At 42.6% G+C, this 13,876-nt stretch overlaps 1 long non-coding RNA gene across 1 annotated transcript; it reads right to left on the bottom strand.

Annotated features, from left to right (window-relative positions):
• Positions 1-8,108: 8,108 nt before the first annotated feature.
• On the bottom strand, positions 8,109-10,796 carry LOC125430667. The gene is made up of 2 exons (XR_007244207.1): positions 10,628-10,796; positions 8,109-9,577 (listed from the first exon to the last, which is right to left on the bottom strand). It is a non-coding gene; the product is annotated as an uncharacterized LOC125430667 (long non-coding RNA).
• Positions 10,797-13,876: the final 3,080 nt, after the last annotated feature.

The raw sequence follows: 13,876 nt of genomic DNA, 5'->3' as shown, positions 1-13,876 counted from the left end.
TCACAGTACTTGTGACGCTCGTTGTTCAGCAGTTGTGATGCCCATAAAAGGGGATTAGACAGATTCACGGAAGCAGATCCACACATGAGTTACAATATTGACATCACTCCTTTTAAATTAGAGGGACTCAAGGTGGCTTAGAAGAAAAAGCAGAAAATCCTCAGCCAAGCTCTTCAGTCTTGCGAATAACCTGAGCCTCTCTCACAACTTACCAGAAAGTTTCACAGATCTTTTTGTGTGTCCATAGGGCCAGGTTTCCCAGCCCTGGGAATGGGGGTGCATGAAGAATGATTCATGCAGCAAACAGAATAGGAAGTGGAAGCTAATACTGTTTCTTCCATTTTTCCTTCCCTCACAGGCAGTGAAGAGAGAGCGTTGATCCCTCCTCTTTGTGGAGGTGTGAAAACAGGTGCTGCACCTCCAGCCCAGGTAGGAGAGAGGAGCAGGGCACAGCCTGGTTCCCCCTCCCTTCCCCAGGCAAGCTTTTCTCCTGCCGTTGGCGCTGAGGGGCGAGAGGCTGCCAACCAGGTAGGTATAGATTTTTTAGGGGGGGGTTGGGGGGGCGCACCCCCACCCACCCCTAGGGCATGGCCACGCCTCCCCCAGCCACGCCCCCTGCCTAGCGTTTATAAGACTGGAATTCCAGGCTTGCCGACGCCATCGAGGAAATTGCTCCCAGGCGCCCTCTGCGCCCCCGTTCACGGCGAGCTCCTTGGTATACCGAGGAGCTGCGCCAAATGAAACGGGAACTCAGACGGCTAGAGCGAGTGTGGAGGAAGTCTCACGACGAAGTGGCGTGAACAACTTATAGGACGTTTATGAAAGCCTACGAGTTGGCGATACGGAGGGCGAAGAATGCCCATTTCTCGTCCTCCCTCGCATCTGCTAGCTCCCGCCCGGCACAATTATTTCGGATTGTTCGATCCCTCACCTCTTTGGTGGAGGGGTCTACAAATTCTCAATTGGCAATTGGCTGTGAGGCATTCCAGAGCTTCTTTGCAGATAAAGTCGCGTCTCTCCGCCGGGACCTTCCGACCACAATTGATACAGTAAAGGAACTCGAGGCTCCTCCGCCGTCTTTGGGTCCAAACTTGGACCAGTTTTCCCTACTCTGCGAGTCCGATGTTGACAGGGCCCTAGCTGCTGTTAGACCTACTACCTGTCCTCTGGATCCGTGCCCCTCCTGGCTGATAAAAGCTTGCCGGGAGGAGTTACGACCCCACCTGTTGAACATAGTCAACTGCTCCCTTGAGCAAGGAGTGTTTCCGGGTGGGTTGAAGGAGGCAGTGGTCCGCCCACTCTTAAAAAGACCATCTTTAGATCCTGGCGATCTGGCCAATTACCGTCCCGTTTCGAACTTGTCGTTCCTGGGGAAGGTAATTGAGAGAGTGGTGTTGGAGCAGCTTCAGGGTTTCCTGGAGGACGCATCGGTGCTCGATCCCTTCCAGTCCGGTTTCCGTGCTGGGCATGGGACGGAGACCGTCCTCATCGCCATCACAGATATGCTCCGCATGCAGCTAGACCAAGGCGGATCGGCGCTGCTTGTGTTACTTGACCTCACAGCAGCGTTTGATGTGGTCGATCACGACCTTTTGATCCACCGCCTGGCAGCCTCTGGAGTGCGGGGCATCGTCCTTCAATGGATTGCCTCGTTTCTCCAGGGTCGGGGTCAGCAGGTGTGGTGCGGGGACGAGGCTTCCCAAAGGGCTCCACTTAGTTGTGGGGTTCCCCAGGGAGCCTTACTTTCCCCGCTCTTATTTAATATCTACATGCGACCCCTTGCTCAGCTGGTGCGGAGCTTTGGGCTGGTCTGTCACCAATATGCGGATGACACCCAGCTCATTCTGTTGATGGAGAGGGGGACGACCTCTGCCCCTGCGGCTCTACAGCATTGTTTGGAGTCGGTCGCTGGTTGGTTGAGGCAGAGTAGGTTAAAACTTAACCCAACAAAGACGGAGGTCCTCTGGCTAGGCCGGGGGGAGAGACCGAGGGATTTCCAGCCGCCTATTCTAGAAGGGGTCACTCTGGCCCCGACATCCCTGGCCCGCAGCCTGGGGGTCCGCCTGGACTCTGCCTTGACAATGGAGAGCCAGGTGGCCCATGTAACCCAGGTTGCGTTTTTTCATCTTCGCCAGGCGCGGCGGTTGGCCCCCTATCTCTCCCGGCCCGACCTGGCCACCGTGATCCATGCGACGGTCACCTCGAGGCTAGATTACTGTAACTCGCTTTACGCGGGCCTTCCCTTGCGATTGATCCGGAAGCTGAAGCTGGTCCAGAATGCAGCGGCACGGCTTCTGGCAGGTGGTGATTATTCAGATCATATCACCCCTGTGCTATGCCGTCTGCACTGGCTCCCAGTGGAGTTCCGGATCGTCTTCAAGGTGTTGGTAATAACCTTTAAGGCCTTACGCGGCATGGGGCCCTCATACCTACGGGACCGCATCACCCCTTATGTCCCACGTAGGCCACTACGCTCAGCAGTGGCAGAACTGCTGGTGACCCCCAGCCCCGCGACGATGCGGCTGGCCTCGACCCGGGCCAGGGCCTTTACGGCTCTGGCCCCTGCCTGGTGGAATGCTCTACCTCCATCAGTCCGGGCCCTGCGGGACCTTGGTGAGTTCCGCAGGGCCTGCAAAACAGAGCTATTCCACCGGGCTTTTGGAGAGGCTGGCCGCGGTTTTACTGCCCCCCACTGAAACATCGGAATTAAAAACAGGCTGCCATTCTCCATCCCTTGTTATTTCGGCCGGGCCCACTGTTGATTTTATCTGGGGCCGCCGCTCCCCCCCTTTTTCCTCTTCTATTATCTAATTCTCCCTTTTAGCCTTGGGATTGGGCGCCCGTTTTTACCGTTTTATTGGTTTACTGTTATTGTTTAAATTGTATATGACTGTTGCTGGATTTTAAATGTGTTAATTTATGCTGTTGGAGCTGCTGTCAGAGAACAGCCATGTTGGAAGCCGCCTCGAGCCCCTTGGGGAAGAGGCGGCCTATAAATTTGAAATATAAATAAATAAATAAATAAAAGCAGCTCTCCAAGGCCGGGGACAGCAGACTCCCCCGCCCTGCCCTCCCCTGACCCCCATCAGCTGGGCTCCCAGCCGGCAGCTGACAGTTGTTTCTACCCTCCCCTCTGGGCAGAGGCATAGAGGAAAAATGGAGCCCAGTGCAAAATTTGAGGCCGCCCCCCTCCCGGCAGCCGCTGTGATGCTGGAATCCACCCCCAAACAGCATCACTTTCAATGGTGTTTAAACTAGAGAGCCCAAATTATCCTTTTATTTTTTTTTATTTAGATTTTTATTGTATAGAATATTTATACATTTGTTACATTCAATATCTTCGTTTCATCTATACATTTTTCCATTTTTCCCCCCTCCGCCCCTTTTCTATTGATTGTTTTATGCAAGCAGCAGGAGATTCATTCTTCTTATTCTCTTATTCCATAGTTCTTTGTTAAATCCGGCTTCTTCCATCCATGTTTCATACACTGTCCATAATTTCATAATATCTTCCATCTTTTCTTCCCATAGTTTATTTTTTGTCAGTCTCTCAAAGATCTCTAGTTGTATTTGTTCCCATATGTATTCCATCCATTTTGACACTGTCCATTTTTTATTATCTTTCCAGCCCAACGCCAACACTGCGTGTGCTGCTCTAATCATTATTTTATACATTGGTTCCAAGCTTCTATTCACTCTTTTATCGTCCATTATCCCCACAATTAATAATTAATTATTTATGTCAATTTTTACTTTTACTAATTGTTCTACATATTTCAATATATTTTCCCAAAACTTTTTCACCATTTTACATTCTATCCACATTTCTCTTGTCAGGTGTAGCATGGGTGTCCTCAATGAGTCTGTGGATAGTAGTATTCCTAAAGAGACGCATAATTTTAATATCATACCTTCTGGAAAAAAAGTGGCGATGTTTCAACAATAGTGAAGGCATTTTAGATGTGCTAAAAGTTAGGGCAATTCTTTTATAGTAATCCACAGGGGGCAAGTATTCATATGAAGTCAACTGAATCTTGTTTGGAGCACACTTTAACAACTGGCTCAAAGAGAACCTAATTGCACTATAATTTGACCACCTATTTTGGTTTAGCTTGGAATGTCCAATATACAACACCACTCGCTCTTTTTGCAAAATTAACGAATTCATATTAACTAGCTTTAGCTGCCGGGTGGGCGTAGGCCTTGAAGGCCAATGGGCAGTGTCTGAATAAAAGGGAGCTACCACGTCAGATCCATTTCCTGAAGCTTGTGTCTTTAAAATTTGATGGGAGATCAAGTCTAATTTAGCCCCCAGGGTGGTAAAATTTGTTAAAAGTAGGTCAAGAGTTTTTGAAATTAAAATCAACTCATTAGAGAAAAGTTCCTGTTGAATGTATAAATTGTCATGTGTTGTTAGTTCTTTATTCTTATTTGGAGGCTTTTGTAAACTTGGAATTAAAGCATCCTGTTTTCCTAAACCAGTTGGAGATGGGTTTGTTGCAAAAACTTCTTCTGCAGGGCTAGGAAAGATATCCTCCAGCTCCAGGTTAGCTTCCAATGGAGCAAATCTATTTGATAGTGTTAATCCCTCAATTAGTGCCTCCACTGGAGAATTGTCGGTGAAAAACTGGTCAATTTTAGTCTGTTTACTAGGCTTCTGGCATGGAGAGTGTGGGGATGAAAGGTACCGTTTCCTCCCGTTCTTCATTTTAGATAGCAGCCGTAAAACAATCAGACAATGAGTAAAATATTCACACAGGAGCAATTATTTACACTAAGCTAAAACAGACGCTTAAGACGCCAAAGGCTGGTAAAAAATACTAAGTAGCTAAAAGGCTTAAGAGCAAACTTCAAAAGTTCATTAAACTTCAGAAGTTCATTGAAAATATATAATATAAAACAGAACCTTAACAGCTGGTGTTAAAAAAAAACCTAAAAAAAAAAAACTTTAGTAGAAGTCTCAAGGCTTTTAGCTGAGAATTGGGGAAATTGGCGTCTCCACACCAGCTGGTCAGGGAATGAGCCAGCAAAAAACCCTCAAACTCTCTGGTTGAGCCAAGAAAATAAAAAATAAAGATAAAATAAAACCAGCAGTTCAACCACACCTGATGATAGGGAAGCTCCAGGCTTCAGAAGTACACAACTTGTTTTAAAAACAAAAGGGAAACAGACTCATTAGTCAGCACTGCTATTATTAAAGTATTGTGGATTTTAGCCTGGTTTTAAAATATCAACTCAGAAGGTTCTTTATTATAGTCTGTCTCAACAAAATTGCAACAGAAAGCTCTAAATTAAAAGAAAGTGCTAAATACTAAGAGATAAAACTACAAAGGGTAGGAGAAATTTAAAACTTATCTTTAAAAGGTGGAGGAGCTCAACGAAGAGCGACCGCTCGGCACCCGGGAGAGTGAAGTCAGAGGGATTCTATCCACATATGAGTGTAATATGCTCCCTTTTCTCCACAATGCCAACATTTTGGGCTTAGTCCTTTTATCATATAGGCTAGTAGTTGTATTGGGGTTCTGTACCATTTAAGTAAAATCTTTCTTTCTAGTTCCACATATTTTTCAGTCTTTAACTTCTTCATACTCTCCATGATTCTTTCTATTTTTTCAGCATCTAAGATATTTTCTTTTCTCCCATTTTTGATTTAAAGTTCTTACCATAAATTCTTTATCCTCTACCATATACTTGTATACTGCTCCTATAATTTTCCCTTGTGATGTTTCGTGGAGTTTTAACCATTGAGTTATTATACAATCATCTTTTATTCTAAATTTCCTTAGTTTTTCCCATAAGCCTCTTATCGCCAGCCAATTTTCTCTCCCTCCCAGTTCTATTAAGTTTTAAGAACATAAGAACATAAGAACTAGCCTGCTGGATCAGACCAGAGTCCATCTAGTCCAGCATTCTGCTACTCGCAGTGGCCCACCAGGTGCCTTTGGGAGCTCACATGCAGGAGGTGAAAGCAATGGCCTTCTGCTGCTGCTGCTGCTCCTGAGCACCTGGTCTGCTAAGGCATTTGCAATCTGAGATCAAGGAGGATCAAGATTGGTAGCCATAGATTGACTTCTCCTCCATAAATCTGTCCAAGCCCTTTTTAAAGCTATCCAGGTTAGTGGCCATCACCACCTCCTGTGGCAGCATATTCCAAACACCAATCACACGTTGCGTGAAGAAGTGTTTCCTTTTATTAGTCCTAATTCTTCCCCCCAGCATTTTCAATGTATGCCCCCTGGTTCTAGTATTGTGAGAAAGAGAGAAAAATTTCTCTCTGTCAACATTTTCTACCCCATGCATAATTTTATAGGCTTCAATCATATCCCCCCTCAGACGTCTCCTCTCCAAACTAAAGAGTCCCAAACGCTGCATTTTGTAATGGTATAATTTCTCCTTCACTAACTAAATCAGATACTTTATGTATTCCTTTTTCTTTCAAATTCTTTATGATTTTCCAGCCTTCTATTCCAGTCACGCTTGCCACTGGGGATCTATCCAGAATGCCAGGCATCCATTTACTTCTCCATTTTTCCCATATATCCATATTCACTTTTCTTGGGCCTAGCACTCTATGTTTCATGTTTTTATAATCATTAGTATAAATTCCATAATTGCCTACTCCTTCATTCACTTCGTTTTCAAACTTTAACCATTTTGAGGTATTATCTTCATTAATATCTAATAAACTCTTTATCTGGAATGCGTCAAAATATTCCTGAGTTTTCGGTATTCCCCATCCTAGAAGGCCATTTGGCATATATACTATTTTATTCATCACTCTAGCATTTTTTTAATTAAATATCCATGCTTTTATTTTTCTACCCCACTCCTCAAATTGTTTTTTATTAATTTCCATTGGTAATGTTCTAAATAAATAAGAGCGTTTGGGTAGCAAACACATCTTTACTGCTTTTACTTTCCCCGTTATAGATAGGTTTTTAGCTTCCCAACTTTTTATCTGATTTTGTATTTTTTTCCATCTGTTTTCATAATTATATTTATACATCCTATCTTTTCTGGTAGAAATTATAATTCCTAAATATTTAATTTTCTTCTTTAATATCTCTTTATTAAACTGTTTCTTTTCTATGTTCACTCCTAATATTTCTGTTTTATCCATGTTTACTGTTAACCCTGAATATTTCTTGAAATCTTCCAAGATTATTTTTAATTCTTTCATTGTATCCTCTGGATTAGTTGTTATCAATAATACGTCATCTGCAAACATGTTTATTCTGATTTCTTCCTTGTTTTATTTTATATCCTTTTATTCTTCCATTATTTCTAATTCTATTAGCTAGGAACTCCATTGCCATTACGAACAGAGACGGAGACAGCGGACAGCCCTGTTTTACTCCTCTTCTGATATTTACTATTCCTGATAGTCCTTCGTTTACTCTTATCTTAGCCTTAGCGTTTCTATATACTTCTTTTAATACTTCTATAAATCTTTCTCCAAATCCATAATTATGTAATGTTTGGAAAAGAAACTCATGACTTACTGTATCGAATGCTTTATATACGTCTAATTTTATCATAGCATATTTATGTTTCTTACCATGCTCTAATACATTTAATACATTTCTTATTGGATGACGTATGTCTCTTCCTTTTACAAATCCATATTGATCTTGTTCTATTATTTTTGGAAGTATATTTCTAATTCTATTTGATAATATTTTTGCAAATATCTTATAGTCTTGATTTAATAAACTTATTGGTCTATAAGATTCTACTAGAGTTGCATTTTTCCCTGGCTTCAGGATTGTCACTATCTCCGTCTCCCTCCATGTGTCTGGGGCCTTCTGACCTGCTATTATCATGTTAAACAAATGTTGGAAGTTCAGGAACTAAAATTTCCGCCATTTCTTTGTAATATTCCGCTGTGAACCCATCTGTTCCGGGGGATTTATTGTTTTTTAATTCTCTAATTACCTTTAATATTTCCTCTTGTGTTATAGTGTCTTCTATAGCTTTCCTGTCTTCTTGAGAAATTATTTTATTCGGTTTTTCCTCAAATTGTATATTTCTTTCATAATCAAATAATTTTTGATAAAACTCCTCAAACTTTTTTCTAATTAAATTATTTTCTGTTATTATTTGATTCCTATCATCTTTTAACTTTCTAACCCTTTGTTTCTCCTTTCTTTTCTTCAAATAATTTGCTAACCTTCTAACTGAGTGTATATTATTCCTTTGAAACTGGTTTTTAACCCATATCTCTTTTTTCCATAGTTCCATCTTCTCTATTTCATCTAGCTTATTTTGTAATTGTCTTATTTCATTCTTTATTCTTACATCATATTTAGCATGGAGCTTAAATCTATTTTGTTTTAACTCTTCTACTATTTTTGTTCTTTCTTTGTTTATTTCCTTTTTCCATCTAGCCTCTCTAGCCAGGCAATAACCTCTCACTACAGCCTTCGAGGCATCCCAGAGAATATTTTCTGTTACTGTTTATTTTCTAGGAAATAGAGTTTTATCTTATCTAATAACTCTTTTTTTATTTCTCCCCCTTCCAAATCATATTGTTATATCTCCATTTATATTGTTTTCCTTCACCTTCCACTCTGAATCTAGCCACCAGCGGCGCGTGATCTGAAATCCATTCTTTATGTGTTTCTATGTCTATAAGATGTAGGTTGTTTATGTTCTTTAACATTACATAATCTATATATGTGTATTTTTTATGTCTGTTAGAGAAATAAGTCGGCTGGGATGATTTATTCAATTCCTTATAGCTATCTACTATGTTCCATTTTTTCAGCATCAGATGGTCTCTAAGGTCCATGTTACAATCTCCCATTATCAATGTGTCTCCCCAAAAAATCCTCTGAAGTTTTTTAAATTGTTTTTCTAAATATTTTTTCTGTTTCCTATTAGGTGCATATACATTCAACAATGTTACTTGATTACCTTGAATCTTCGCTTTTATTATCATCATTCTCCCATCTGTGTCAGTGGTCATTTCTTGTAACTTAAAGTCAAAAGATTCTTTTACTAAAATAGCTAACCCATTCTTTTTCACTGTGGCTCGTGCTTCCCCAACAACTTTCCAGCCTGGAATGTTTATCAAAACATTTCTATCTGCCCTTTTTTTGTGTGTTTCTTGAAGACAGATCAAGTCTGGTTGTTCATTCTTTATAAATCTAGCTACTTTATATCTCTTAAAGCCTGAATTTAACCCATTAACATTCATTGAAATTATTTTCATTTTATTTCCCACCATATTTTTTCCCATGTAATCCCTGTTCCCCTGCTTGCATCTTTATTTTATTTTTCAAATCATTCCCCTTCCCATTTCCCTTTTTCCCCCTCCCTTCCCCACTTCTCCATCCGGTAAATAAGGGAATCTCTTCCCTTCCCATGTTGGAGGTTTTGTGTCTTCTGCGGCCGCTTGTCCTTCTCCCCGGCTTTTAATTTTAATAAGTATGCTATATTATACCCAGATATATATTTTTTTCCTTTAAAGTCAAGTTACAATAACTTCATTTCACCATATTTCTTTTAACATTCACATAATGTTATATATTCTTGGCTCGTCTTATCATCTCGGTTCTGGGCTTTCATCCAAAACCTGTAGAAGTCAAAATACCAGCTGGTGTTATGGTTTAGCTGTTAATAAACATTCACACACTAAGTCTACTTGTTCGGCTCTGTTAGTATTTTTAGTCAAAAGCATTAGTTTTACAGTGTTAATATATATAGAGTGAAATATTAGTTAGAACATTTAATAGTTGCATGCCAGAAAAGAGCCTTTTCTTTATGTCTGTTTTCGTTGGCGCTTGGACCTTCTTAGGCTTTCTTCAGCAGTTCCTTCCATTGGAGATTCATCCTCTGAAGATGAGCTGTCATCTTGGATTGTATTTTTAGGCAGTGGAACACCAAGATTTAATAAAAGTTTTTCAGCTTGTCGTGGTGTTTTTGCAATAAACTTCTGGTTTTGATCATGATGTAAGAGAGCTATAGGTTGAAGCCATTTTATTTTTTTCCCAACTTTAAACATTTCATTTGCATATGGTATTAGTGATTTCTTAATTTCCAGAGTTTCAGGAGATAGGTCATTCCTGACTATCACTGCTTTTTCTTCATATTTTAGCTCAGGAATCGCTCTTAATTGTTGTATTATGTTCTCTTTTCGAGATTCAGAGTCACATCTTATCAATATGTCAGCTGGTCTATTGCCCATTTTTCTAAACACTCTATGGGCTCTTTCAAAATAAGATGCGTCTGCCTCGATATTCATTGATTTCAGCCATTCGACTATCGCAGGGATTATTTGTTTTTCATCTTTTAGTGGAGGAATTCCCACCAGACGTATATTCATCCTGCGTAGTCTATCAGACATGTCTGCTATTTTATTTTTTAAAGCATCTATCTCCTGAGAGTTTTTTCTCTCTCTCTTTCTAACTCTTTCCATCTGTTCCGTGAGCGAAGTATTTTGTTTTTTTATCTCTTTGATATCATTTCCCATTTCCAGCAAATTCTTTTGGAATTTTTGTTCCAAAGCATTAATTGCCCCTTTTATATCAGACATGAACTCCACCAGATCTTGTTTTGTAGCTAAATCCTTTGGTGGCATGATGGTTGTTTATCAAGCTTTTTCAAGAAAAATAATGAGACTCACCAGCTTTTCTGAACTTCACAGCTGTCCGGAATCTGTTTATTCTTCAAACTGTATAAATTCCACTGTGAATAATCAGTATTTTCTCCAATTATCTGGGTTTTTCTTTGATCTAGCCGGGAGAGACCCCAAAGCTCGACTTTCTTCTAGTCAGGCATGCGCAGAAGCTCCCAAATTATCCTTTTAAATCCACCCTAAAGGGAGAATCTGGGGTCCCCATTTAAACAACATTGAAAGTGATGCTGTTTTGGGGTGGAATATCCCCCACCCTGAAACAGCATCACTTTCAATGTGGCGTAGTGGTTAAGAGCAGGTGCATTCTAATCTGGAGGAACCGGGTTTGATTCCCAGCTCTGCCACTTGAGCTGTGGAGGCTTATCTGGGGAATTCAGATTAGCCTGTGCACTCCCACACACGCCAGCTGGGTGACCTTGGGCTAGTCACAGCTTTTCAGAGCTCTCTCAGCCCCACCTACCTCACAGGGTGTTTGTTGTGAGGGGGGAAGGGCAAGGAGATTGTAAGCCCCTTTGAGTCTCCTACAGGAGAGAAAGGAGGGATATAAATCCAAACTCTTCTTCTTCTAAACTGAGGACCTCAGATTCTCCCTTTAAATCCATGCCAAAGGGGGTGGATTTAAAAGGAGAATCTGGGGAAATTTGGGGGGTACCTGCTGTCAGGGGTGCAGTTGTTAAGCTAGAAGCACCAAACTTTCAGGGTATCTTTAGGAGTCTCTCCTAATGATACCACCCAGGTTTGGTGAAGTTTGGTACAGAGGGTCCAAAGTTATGGACCCTCAAAAGTGTAGCCCCCATCTCCTATTAGCTCCCATTGGAAACAATGGAGGATGGGGGCACCCCCTTTGGGAGTCCATAGCCTTGGACCCGCAGGACCAAACTTCACAAAACCTGGGTGGTATCAATAAGAGCCTCTCCTGATAATACCTCCCAGGTTTGGTGAAGTTTGGTTCAGGGGGTCCAAAGTTATGGACCCTCAAAAGTGTAGCCCCCATCTTCTATTAGCTCCCATTGGAAACAATGGAGGATGGGGGCACCCCCTTTGGGAGTCCATACCATGTCGACCCCCTATACCAAACCTCACCAAACCCGGGTAGTATCATCAGGAGAGTCCCCCAAACAATCCCTGAAAGTTTGGTGCTGCTAGCCCAAACAATGCGCCCACTGCAGACCAAAAACCGAAAAAGCACTAAAATGCACTAAAAACCCACAAACGGAGGGGCTGAGCTTCGGACATTAATGGGGGGGTTCAAATCCGAGACCCCCCCCTTACCTACGTCCATGCTGCAAACGCCACTCCTGATACATAATCTGAGCTCTCCATCATGCAGCCTCCCGGAGTCCCCCCTTTCTGCATCCCGTCTCTGCCTGATACGACCTCTGACGAGGGAATTTTCTGCCTTTTCTTTCAGTCTCTGGTTTCCTTTGGGGAGGTGGCCGTGTATTTCACACAGGCAGAGTGGGCACTACTGGATCCAGACCAGAGAGCTCTCTACGAGGTCGTCATGCTGGAGAACTACGAGAGTGTGGCCTCTCTGGGTAAGGAACTTTCATAGGTGCACATTTCTACATTTGGGATGAGGCAGGAATCGAAATCTTGAACAGCAATATGTGATTGGATTTGTATGCTACTTTGAGGCTCAGTAGGGTTGAGAAAATGGGTTATAAAATGTTCTACTTGTCCTCTTTAATCATCAATAACAGAGGTTCAAAAGAGCTGTCTAGCAAGTCAATTTAATATGGGAGAATTCGCAGCAAGAATTGGCTGTGAGGTGAGTTTTCAGGCCATGTGGCTCTGGGGTCTGGTAGTTTTGTTCCTAGCATTCACTGGGATCTATGTCTGGCACCTCTGAATTTGCCAGCCATAGATGCAAATTAGTGATAGGAGTAAAACTACCAGAGATATCACTTCAATCATATCTCGTGGTGCCAGCTTATTGCTACTACATAGCATTAGTCTTGCTCCCTGTGCATGACACAATGTGCACTAAAATCTACATTCATAGCCAGAGTAGAGGGCAGCCTATATAGACAGAGCGCTGGCCCTAGGCAAAATACAGGTTGAATTATGGGCAGCCACTCCACCATGAACAATTTTTTTTGCACCAGGATATTGGTGCCTGCAGAGTGCATTTTTAGACATATCAACACCACAATTTCAGCATATAATCAGGAACTGTCCTTATGCTACTCCCAAGTTTGGTGAGGTTTGGTTCAAGGAGTCCAAAGTTATGGACTCCCAAAGGGAGATGCCCCATCCCCATTGTTTGGTGGGAACTAATGGGAGATGGGGCTACAGTTTTTGAGGGGTCATAGCTTTGGCCCCTAGACAAGCTGCACCAAACTTGGGGGGGTGCCATGTCTCAGATGATACCCTGAAATTGTGGTGCTGATGTCCAAAATGCACCCCTGCAGAAATCTAGAAATTTGCCCAAGAATCTTTGTTCTGCATTGAGTTTTCTGCATTGCTGTCAGATGGGAAGGCAGGCTGTGGGGGGGGCACATTTCTGAGCTGATCTCCCAGCTTTCAGGGGTCTCATCAGGGGAGACTGCCCTAATGACCACCCCAAGTTTGATGCGAGGTTCAGGAGGCCCAAAGTTATGGACCCTCAAAGCACATGGCCCCCCATCTCTAATGGCTCCCCATTGGGAAACAATGGGAGATAGGAGCACCAACACAGGGAGTCCATAACTTTGGACTCCCCAGACCGCCAAACTTGGGAGGTAGCATGAGACCAGTCTCCTGATGAGACCCTGAGGTGTGGTGCCGCTAGCCTAAGAGAAAATGGAAAACCACTAAAATGCCCAAAAGCTGAACCCAACATTTTGATGCCCCCACAAGGTGATGCCCTGGGCAGCTGCCTGCTGCCCAATGGGCATTCAGCCAGTGTTCGCAAAGGAAGTCATGAGTATGTTGATCAGGAGCTGCTCAGGATGTTAGAGTAGTCCTAGAGCAATTGGAGCAAAGAGGCTGGCTGCTAGCTGCCAGAGTTCACCAGCACAGGAGCCCACAGGAATGTGGGTTTTTCTGGGCTGTGTGTGAGGAGTCTGGTGGTTTTTTGCTCTAATGTTTCACTCCAGATCTATGGCTGGCATCTTCAGAAGCATGTCACAGTAAGATGTGTTTTTCTCCCACGGTCCCTTCTGCACATGCGAGAATAGTACTTCAATGCACTTTGCAGCTGGATTTCACTGTCGCGGAACAGCAAAATCCCACTTACAAACAATTGTGAAAGTG

Source organism: Sphaerodactylus townsendi, linkage group LG04 (genome assembly GCF_021028975.2).
Source record: "Sphaerodactylus townsendi isolate TG3544 linkage group LG04, MPM_Stown_v2.3, whole genome shotgun sequence".
Lineage (NCBI taxonomy): Eukaryota > Metazoa > Chordata > Lepidosauria > Squamata > Sphaerodactylidae > Sphaerodactylus > Sphaerodactylus townsendi.
The sequence above is the reverse complement of the archived record's forward strand: the minus strand, read 5'-3'. Positions and strand labels throughout refer to the sequence as shown.